Raw genomic sequence first — 10,613 nt, 5'->3', positions numbered from 1 at the left:
GAATTTAGTATTTGTTCTTGTTAGATATCCTGCCACTGATTATTTCCAATGCTCTGATCTATCCAGATTGCTTTGCATCCAAAGAGGCCCCCTAGAGACTCAACAGCAATCCCCAATTTTGTATCATCAGCAAACATACTAATTGTGCTTTCAACTCCTGCCTTCTGATCACAAAAAAACAAAAGCATTGAATAGGACTGGCCCTAGAATTGAATCCTGAGGAACACCACTGATGACCCACTGCCAGCCAGATATAGCCCCACTCACTGCTACTCTTTGAGCTCTGCCCTTCAGCCAATTCTTCACCCAATGCACTGTGAACCTGCCCCTCTCATAGCTGGACAACTTGTTCAGAAGGATGCTGCAAGTACCAAAAGCCTCATTAAAATACAGAAAAACTGTATCTACCATCTCCCCTTCACCCAAGGTAAGCTCCTCTGAGCTTGTCCAGACCACTACACTTTTATGTCTTTCAGAAAATGTGACAAGCACTATTTGGTTAATGAGAGTCACCTATGAAGTGCATGGCCTCATTGGGGTAGGCGCCTGAAATGATCATGGCCATACGAGAATCAGCGGAGGTCATTCGGTCTGTTCAGCCTGGAGGAGACTGAGGACAGACCTCATTACAGTCCACAGGTTCCTCCTGAGAAGAGGTGGAGGGGCAGGCACTGATCTTTTGTCGCTGGTGAACAGTGACAGGACCGGAGGGAATGATATGAAGCTGCATCAAAGGCTGTTTAGGTAGGCTATTAAGAAAAGGTTCTTCACCCCGAGAGTGGTTGGGCACTGGAACAGGCTCCCCAGGGAGGAAGCCTGCACCAAGCATGGCAGAGTTCAAGAAGCATTTTGACAATGCTCTCGGTGTGATTCTCGAGGACGTCCTGTGTAGGGCTACGAGCTGAACCTCCTGGTGGGTTTCTTCCAACTCAGAATATTCTATGATTCGCCAAGTGTTCTTTCTCACGACATTTTTCCTGGTACAACCCAGTACCTCACAGAAGCCACAGCGAGGGCACGGGCACCCCCCGTAACCTCACCCTGAGAGGACACGAGGCCGGCTCCTCGGGGTGCCCGCCGCAGGTGCCCGTGCCGCGGCCGAGCCCCGGGCTCCGGCCGCTCCCGCCGGCGCCCCCTGGCCGCCGGAGCGCCGCTCCCCGGCCCCGCCGCCGCCTCCTTTCGGGGCGGGCCCTAGACCCGCCTGTAGGCGTTGGAGGGGGAGAAAGTAACATGGTGGCGGCTTCCTTGCCAAGCAGGAGCGGCGGCGGGTGCGGCGGCTCCTGAGGCGGCGGCGGCGGCGGGCGCGGCGCGGGGGCGGCTGCCGGCGGCGCGCTCGAGGGGCAGAGGCCGGCGGGCCCGCGGCAGGTGAGGGGCCGCGGCAGGGGCAGGGGCAGGGGGCGGCCTGACAGGGGGGAGCGGGGGAGGCGGGCGAGCCGCGGGTCCGGAGCCCGCTCCCGCCTTGGGGCGCGGCGCTCCGCGGGGGAACCCCTCTCCTATCCCCGGCTACACGGCTCGTTCCTTGCCCTCGAATGAGTCCGGAGGAAACTTCCCTCCGCGCCGGACAGGCAGGGAGGCTCGGAGTGTTCCCCGGCGCCGAGTCGGTCCCTGGGAAGGGGCCCTGCCCTGCCCCGGCAGGGCTTCTGCGCCGGGGCTCGTCCTTAACCCGCACTGCGCGGCCGGGAGGGCGGAGGCGCTTTACAATACTATAATTATTGCCATGATAATTGTTACTTCCCCTGCTCACTTCGGGCGCGGCCGCCCCACGGGCGCAGGTGGCAGGCGCTGCAGGTGAGTCTCGGGGCAGCTCCCTCCTTAATTTCTCCATTTTCCTCTCCCATTCCATGTCCCGGCTCCTCCCCTGAGCTCTAGCCTCAGCGGATTTAACCGTTGCGGGGGTCTGTGCCGAGCTGGAGATCGTCGCCGGCTCTTGGACGGGTGCTGTTAGAATAATAGGGATCGTCCTGACTAAGTCACGCTGGTATTTTGGAAGCTGGTCGTATCAGTGAGAAACTTAAAGTTCTGAAGATTTGAGAACAAGGAAAAGCTAAATGCATAACTTTTAATCAATCTGTGTTGTCATCTGAGGGTATCTGGCATGTCTTTGCTAACAGCCTGATAGCCTGTGTAGAGGAAAGGTCTGGTGATGTGCTAGGGCTTTCGTGTGTCAAATAGTGAAGAATTATTCACAGAAGCTGTCAGAAGCTTTAAATATGATGTAAGCTGATTAACTGTGTTGTTAATGCCAAACACAGTCTTCCAAAATGTTGGAGCACAACTTAATTTTTGATTCTGCAGTCTCAGAAAGTATGCAAAAACTGAACAACATTATATTGATTCTAAAGTTAATGCCAGTTCTGTACCAATCTGCTTAATGCTGTTAAGTCCTCTTCTATTGTTAAATCAAACAGGTTGTAGACATGGACCGTTGTGCTGCTGTCAAACAATGCCTGTGGCTAAGCTTTTATATCTGCATGAGGGCAGGATAAACAACAAACAGGACATTTCATTTGACTTTTTTTCTTTTTTTTTTTTCCCTGGAAGTTGTGTTAATGTGACTTCTCTAATATTTTCTTGGGTTGTTCTGAAGTTTTTAAACGTCATAGTGGTTTAAAGTTTAGGCAAATTTGAACCTCTACATGGACATATTAATAAAAAGAGAATTATTTGCTGTTAGTTTTGTTGGCCCTTTCTTTGGGTGGACCAAACATAAACTTAGTAAAAGTTTTTACATCACTCTTTTTAAGGTGGCATGTTAGAAGTTAAGGCAGTAAATGTTTTGTTCTTGTGGAAAAAAATAATGATGGAATGCAAATTACTTCATATCTGTTTGGAAAATGAAAGGATTTTTATTTGTATTTTTTTTTGAAAAGTGTCATGACCAGACTTAAGTGTTTAACCAGACTGCTAACCAACCATACTAGCCTATGTATTTCAAATCCTTTGCAGAAAGGACATAACTAAAAAACCATAACTGTCAGATAGTTTGTGAATGTTTTTCTTATGAATGTGACTGTAAGTGGCTTTTAAGATTTTTTTTTTTTTTTTAAAGGATTGGCTGACAGACTGCTTTTTACCATTCCAGTGGATATGAAATGCTAATAGTGCCTTTCTGTCTTGAGCAGTGCAACGAAGTTTAGTAGAAACCAGAAATGTAAATTAGCTTGCCTAAGTGAGTTCTGACTTCTGTGTTAAAACAGTTACTAGCACAACTGGACACCAATTAGTGCTAAAATCTTAATGCTTTAATCTTTTAAAAAAAAGAAATCCTACAAGTTAAGATGGGCATTTTCTTAAATACTTATGGAGAAGTATAAGGAGAAGTATAATGTTACATTTGGCTGTTTATTCTTTGGTTAAGATTGGTCTCTCCATAGCCCAAAATAAAGTAATGACATCTTCTTGGACCATGTCTTACATATTTGTTTTCTTATTTGAAGACTGTGTGTGTGATTTCTTTCTCATCAACCTTTACATGGTTTTCATTAGAAACAAACAACCGACTCGAGCAAAATCGGAATATTAAATGTTGGTATGTATAACATCCCTCTGACTCAACATACATTAAATTCTTATTTGGAGTGACAGTGCTAATATTGTTGAAATAGAGTTCTAGAAGTGGTATCTTTTTAAGCTTGGTTCTTTTTTAGGTCTGTGTTTGACCAGTGGAGAATTGATTTTGGAATTCAATCTCTATATGCCTTAAGGACAAATATGTTCAAGTGTTCATCTTGACACACCATCTGGGTTTGCTTAAAAATACAGTAGGAGAAAAGTCTCAGTAGAATTTGGTAGGAAAGATACATTGACAAAGTTGTAAGAAGGTAAGGTAGTCTTTTGACGGTTACGTCTTACTGTTAAGCTTTCAGATAAATTTAATTGGCAGCTGTAGGCATAGAGCAGTATACATAAAGGCTGGCATGGTTGGTGGTCTTCTTACTGGTTTCGTGGCCTTCTGACTGAAATAACAACAAAAAGCACCTGTAACCTCTAAATCAGGCATCTTTTTGTATAAGGGTAGCCTGCACTGTAGAAAGTTGTCTTTTTCTTCCTGAGCTTGCTAGTCATCCCCAGGCAAGGATTGCCCACCTTCAGCATGCTGCTTTCCTGGAATTCAAGGTACTGAAAATCTTGGCATAACTGAGCTGTAAAATAGTTCTTAGAGATCGTGGTCATAGTTACTAAGTTGTTCCCCATGTGACTTGCCAGATACTTGTCCATACTGCTTATTCAGATCTGTAAAATGAAAATCAGTTTGCTGCACATGCATCATGAGACCTGTTTTCCTCTTGCAGTGCTTCAAACAGTAAGCTGAATTTTTGAGTTTTTTTAATCTGCTTTGGAATTTCTGGTTTGCTACAAAAAATGATACCTCTGTTAAAGTTGTTGCCTATGGTTGTACAGAAACATGATGCTGCTTCTTTACCATGTGATAAAATAGTAGTGTTGTTGGAAATGCTACCCCTCTGTAATGACAGTGAGAGTGTTTCATTCTGCAAATTCGTGGAGATAAAGGCTCACAGTTCTGATCTCTGTGCAAGTGGTTGTTAGAAGCCAAGTGACTTAGTTCAGGACTGCAACATAGTTTCTGGTGAAGTGTTACTGTTTCATGTGCAGTTAATTCTTGTGCATCTGTCACAAATGTGGGCGTATAGACTTACTTACTCTAAAGTTTCAGGAGTGCAGTTACACTGTGCTCTGCATTCCAAGCTCTGTTAGAGCAAAAAGTTTTGTCTTGGTTAGTATCTCGCTGTAGCCCTTTCTTTCTGCTTACAGGCTTTTTGAGGGTATAAATGTGGTCCTGATGTTTACTGTTTGCTTTGGCAGACAGGAAACTTGAAAACAGTTTTCAGAATTACTAAGATTATAATGATTGTCTCTGTTTAATCATGCAACTTTTTTTCTTTTCTTTTTTTTTTTTTTTTTTGAACAGCATCTCAGGGTTGTTGATAGTGAGAACAGTAAAAATGTACCCACAATTTCTTGTTGAGTGTTGGCTTGCATGTCATTAAACATTCCATTTGCTTTGTTTCAGTTAAATGCAGCGGGCCAGTTCTGCCTTACTCTGCTTTCATCTTTGCATTTAGTGACACCAGTTCCTTTCCTTTATTCTCAAAAGGTCTCTAAAGAGACTTGGTGCTTTTCAAGAAAAAAACCAAGAGCCTGTGTTTCTCTGCCTAAAAGATATTAAAAATAGTGTAAATCAAGGATTGACTTGCAAATCAATTTATTCAGTTCTAGCAGCAAAAGCTGAGTTTACAATTACAAGTCTCTGGAGGAGTAGAAGGTTTCTTCATCTTGAAATGAAAGTGTTTCCCCTTTGTGAACAAAGGGCAGGTATACCAGAAAATGTAATCATTTTTCACCAAAGAGGCAAAGAACCCAATGTTTTTACTTTCTCTCTGAACCAGCTCATTTCAGTGATAGCTTTTGTCTTTATAATTAATTTCAGCCTTTGAAATTAATAAACAGAAGTCTGTTGCATACTGATGCATTCTTCAATGCTGCTCTTCCCTTTTGCAAGTCTTTGCAATGTAGAGGAGTTGTTTGATTGCTGATAGCAAGACTTTTGGTTTTTTTCTTCCCTGTTGAGCAACCCAGTGCTGCTATTCCTGGTGTCACATAACATGGCTCCAGCCTTCGTTGCTATTCTCTTGGGAAGAAGCTATACTCTCACCCAGATAAGAAACCTGACATAAGTAGAAGTCTTGTGATTAAAATATCCTCCTGCCATGTCTATATAATTGTGTATATTTTTCTGCTTCAGGAAGGGATAAAAGCATGGTTGAAGTTGGGAGAAAGAGAACACAACTAGAGAGCAGCTACCTAGGAGCAGCATAGGAAGAAAAAGGAGTTCAAGGACTTAATTAATGTTTCAGGAAATTCAAGAACTCAAGGCATCTGTAGTTGTATAGTTAAGCCCTGAAGCTTCTGCAGATTTCCATCTTGGTCAAAGAGAAGATTACAGAATGGAAAAATAAAGTAAAATGCTGAGTCACAGCAATAGATTATTCATTTGGTTACTCTAATCTTCAAATATGGAAACCAGTGTGGCCAGTTCTCAATAGCTGATCAGTCAGCTGTCCTTGGAAGTAGCAGCAGCAGTTTGCCTGCACTACAGTCATTTGTACCTGTGCTTTCACTGCTGAGCATGAAATCTCACAATAACATTTTAAGTAATTAATGATCCTAGTGAGAATGTAAAATTCTGGGTATCTAGGTGCAAGTGGCAGGAAATTGTTGGTTTTGAAGGTAATAGGAGTTTAAGTATGCTGAGGTGGATTTTTTTTTGAGGCATAGATAATACCTTTTGGAGGCTTCCTTGAAACAAATCCTAAAAAGTAAGCTGTGTCTTCGCCAGAGGAAATACTTTCAAGGAGGTGGATAACCTGAGAAATATTTAATGTATGTAAAACATATGTGTCTTGTACCTGTTAAGGTGCTGAAACTGCCAAAGTTGTGACTGAAGAGCAATACTGACAGAAGTTAATTTTTGCCTAGGGAGACTGTTGCTAGCTTTCTTCTTCCCCTGTTATCCACCACCTTCTTTTTAGGGGATAATTCTCAATGAAAGCCTAACTTCAGGTGTCCTAAGTTACCAGCTGAAGCTCCTCTTCCAATGCCTGTAGAAGGAATCTGGGAAGGCTAACCCTGTGAGGTTTAGTTTTCTGAACAGGTGCCACATACATTTAAGATTTGGATTTGGCTGGAGGAGGAAGAGTACAAGTACTTTTATTACAAGGTTTCAAAGTCACGAAACCACTGTGATGTGGTTTGCTAATGCTTTGCACTTTGCCTCTCATTGGTCACATCCAGGATTGTTTTCAGTTCTGAATATTAAAAAGTCAGCAAGACATAAAAGACAAAACTTTGTTAACTGCATAATTTATGTTACTGTTTTCTCAAAGTTTTGCTGAAACCAGAAAAAGCGAGTCTACATGTTTCCTGTACAATGTTTATTTGACTCAAAGTGAATTCTTGCAGTTAGAATCATCAGTGAAAGAGTTGAATTTTTTCTGGCCTTAAATTCTTGCTTAACCTTGGGGATACATCCTTCCTTAGCTTTTTTTCTTTTCACGTTTTGTTATGTCTTAGTAGTAAATAAATAAGTAGTAATTCTCCCTGTACGAGACTGTTTGTTTTGTTTGTGAATAAAGTATAAACTTACCATTAAAGTTTTCCAGTACTAATCAACAATGTAGGTAGACCTGGAGTTGTACTGGTATAAGAAAATCTCAAGCCATATGTAGAACAGATTTTGCAAGCCAAAAATTTGTTTTGCTAGTGGGGGTGTACTTTCACAGAGGCTTATATTTGAATACCTATATGACTCTGAAGAGCAGAATTCTGTTGTGGACTTCTGGTTATGTACAGTTCTAGGAATAAACCATACATACCTTACACATAATAAAGGGAGGAGTATGTTGTTCAGGATTGGGTAGACAAAGTAGCAAGTTCACCTTTGAAAAAAGGCATGGTACACAAACTTTCTTAAAAGAAACCCTTGCTTTCTTAAAAGACAGTGTCATTTCAAACTCTGATACATATACTTTGCTGCATTTTTCCTTTGAACTTTGTTTTTAGAAATCTACCCGTAAGATAATTATATGTGAAAGCCTGAAGTTCTTTTGGGTTACAGTGACTCATTCACTGTGAATGCGATGACTAATGTGACATTTCAGTGTATTTTAAAGAAAACAGAACAAATCCTGTTCAAAGACATTTACAGCTTTTTTCTTCTGTGAGATTCAGATGTACAGTATATGCACTGTACATCTCAAAACCTCTTCGTAGTCTTTTTGATCCAACTGATTCTGCCAGGAATAAAAGGTCTTATTTACTCAGTCACTCCTCTAATTTTGTACTGTTTTTCTAGTTATATTAGTGCCAGATGATTCACAGATCTGAGGAGGGAAACGGCTTTGATCCTCTAATTGTCCGTTGTACCTTTTTAAAAATCTCACCATTAACTCGAATGCTTTCTGGATTGAATGTCTGAGTTGAAATACTTTGCATTTGGGTTGTCCAGGTTAAGTGTAAAAGTAGTATCACTCCATTCATATTCCTATTCATATTGTCTGTATGGAGCATTGGTACTGCCCTAGACTTGGCAGAGGAAGAAGGAATTAAAAAAAAAAACAATGTAAGGGACTAAAACCATCATAGAGGACAGGATTATGCCCTCTCTTTTGAGCAGGGACTAAAATGATGGTAGCCCACCTCTAAGGTAAATCCTCTAACTCCACAACTGTCATCCCACCTGTCCCTTCCAAGAGCCAGTAGTATGTTAAAATTAAAGGAGGAAAATGAGGATGTTCCACTGCTGTATACTCGGGAGCATATTGTGTGGACTGGGATAGGTGTCTGGCTTTTTGGTGGTTTTGGTTGGGTGGCTCGTTTTTGTTTGTTTTTTGTTTGGTGGGGGAAGGCTTGAAGGGTTTGTTTTGGTGGTTTTGTTTTTTTGGGGTTTGGGGTTTTTTTGGTTTGTTTGGGTTTTTTGTTTTGGTTTGGGTTTTTTTTGCAAAGGAGGAAGTTGTGAATTCCACTTCACTCTGTGCAGAGAAATGAATGTAGGGTGTCTCAAACATTTTGTGCATGCCACAGCAAATGAGCATGGGGGCTGTGCTGTTTTGTAAGTCATGTGGGATCAGATCTTGGGATGTCAAAAAAATTTGGAAAAGTCTGAGATCAGTTCTCTGGGTAAATCAAATAAATTCATTCCTAATTGGTTAAATTGGAAATAGGAATGTTAACAATTGTGAATTGTATCCATGATAGTCATAGCCTGCTTTAGGAAACCAGGGTTTTTTATTTTAAACATTACTAAATCAGTTACTAAATCAAGAAATATATTGTGTGTCAAAACAGTAAAAAAGCCACAAGAACATGCATGAAGAAGATCTTAAATACAGAGACAAAGGCATGTGTTAAATTATGACAGAAATTAATGATATGCTCTTCGCAATGATTTGACTTCCTTTACTGCCTAAAATCTGTACCGTTTATCCCAGAAAATCAAGTTCCCTGTAACTGTTTTGTCTGAGAACTCCACTGTGTGTTAAGTAATACAGTATAGGTATTTTGAATATCATATGATGATATTAAAAGCACGCTCAAAAATAGGTATAATGTCAGACCTCATGTTTATCATGTCTGGTGCATGCTAGTACTTCATGACAGAGAATCTCAAGCTTGCTACCCTCGATAGCTTTTTTTCATGTTTGAGGAAACTATTTATTGATACATACATCTGTATAAGTAGTACACTGCTGCAGCTTAAGACTAAAAGCATGAATATTCTAACTGCTGTCAAGTGTGTGGTTTGGACTTAATTTTAAGACGTCTTGGCAAACGAGAGTTTCTTAATGAGGAGTTGGCAAGAGGATTAAAAGACAGACTTCTGAAGTGTTAATAAGCTCCCACCAAGCTTGAAAAGCAGCTGAGGAAGAATGAAAATGCTGACATGAAGCCAAGTGGTTTGAGGCTGGTATCATAGGCCAACCAGAAATGGGAATCATCCCCTTGATAGGCACAAAAAGTGTTCAGTGGGATGGGGATAGGCTGCGAGGCTCTGAATGTATCAATGAAGCAGCCTGTGTTTGGTATGGTGGAGCTGTCAATGAAGAGACCTACAGAGAAGAAAGATGTCTTCCTTCAGTGGTGGTTTTTTACCGAAAGATAAAATGAGGAAAATAGTGTTCTTCAAAACCAGTGAGTGGGTTTTTCACTCTGGTTTTGTAGAGCATTTAGATGATGATTTCAAGTGACATATGGCTGATGGTGTTGTAGATGTTTAGCAGAAATCAATTCAAACCATGATTCTATGATCTGGCATATCTCTGTCTGTGGAGATGCTGGCAAAATAATTTCAATGTTAATACTTAACTATTTCAGTGCCTAGTAGATCAATAAGAAAAAAAATATCTCTGATTCTTATAGCTTACTCGGAGCAACCCCTCGGGTGAATTTGAAACACCATTCTTTCTTCTCTCCTTTGACATCTCAAAACCAGGTTATAGTCCCCACTCACCCCAACCAAAAAAGGGCACCAAAATACCTACAGAAAGCAATCTAGGAGATTGGACTCCTAGAAGAAATTTAACCACTGGACTTTTTGTCTTTTGACTTTTTCTTTGCTGTTTTGTTTTTGTTTCAGGCTACTATATTTGGCTTTTTTCCAAAGGAGTTTCCAATTACAGAAAGAGTTCTTTAACAAAGAATGTTTCCAGGGCAGCAGATGTTTCACTCATTACATAATACTGAGCATGGCTAACCTTTAAAGCTTTCAAATGGGGCAGTAAGTGCATTTTATAAAGTACTTTTCTTGCTCTGAGAACTATGTTGTTGTTATTATTGTTGTTGTTAAATTTTCTCTTTTGAACTATTTTCTTTGCAGTCTTTGGAGTAGTTGCCATCTTCTATTATGTGAAAGAACAGTTTGGGTACAACACTGATGAAACAAGATTAAACTGGTTTATTAAATGAGTGTAGCTGGACTGCTTGCTGATTATCATTCTTCCTGTCTTGTATCTTTTGCATTTCTGTTTTCTGTCCTTGGCAGTGGAACTTAATTTAGTGGTACCAAACCTGCCTTCATTGATTCCAGCTGCTTCTCG

General features: G+C 41.0%; 1 protein-coding gene across 6 annotated transcripts in view; it reads left to right on the top strand.

Moving 5' to 3' along the window:
- The first annotated feature begins 1,318 nt into the window (after positions 1-1,318).
- The window catches only part of DENND4C (DENN domain containing 4C), a 73,609-nt gene continuing 64,314 nt past the window's right edge, over positions 1,319-10,613 (top strand). For 3 of the 6 annotated variants that reach the window (XM_048290966.1, XM_048290965.1, XM_048290964.1), the window contains exon 1: positions 10,194-10,294. The gene's annotated coding sequence lies outside the window, so the exon portion shown is untranslated. Of the gene's footprint in view, positions 1,366-10,192; positions 10,295-10,613 lie in introns of those variants that run through there. The other 3 variants (XM_048290967.1, XM_048290963.1, XM_048290962.1) reach the window with 2 other exon arrangements.

This window comes from Corvus hawaiiensis, chromosome Z (assembly GCF_020740725.1).
Source record: "Corvus hawaiiensis isolate bCorHaw1 chromosome Z, bCorHaw1.pri.cur, whole genome shotgun sequence".
NCBI lineage: Eukaryota > Metazoa > Chordata > Aves > Passeriformes > Corvidae > Corvus > Corvus hawaiiensis.
This window is presented reverse-complemented; position numbering and strand designations above follow the sequence as displayed.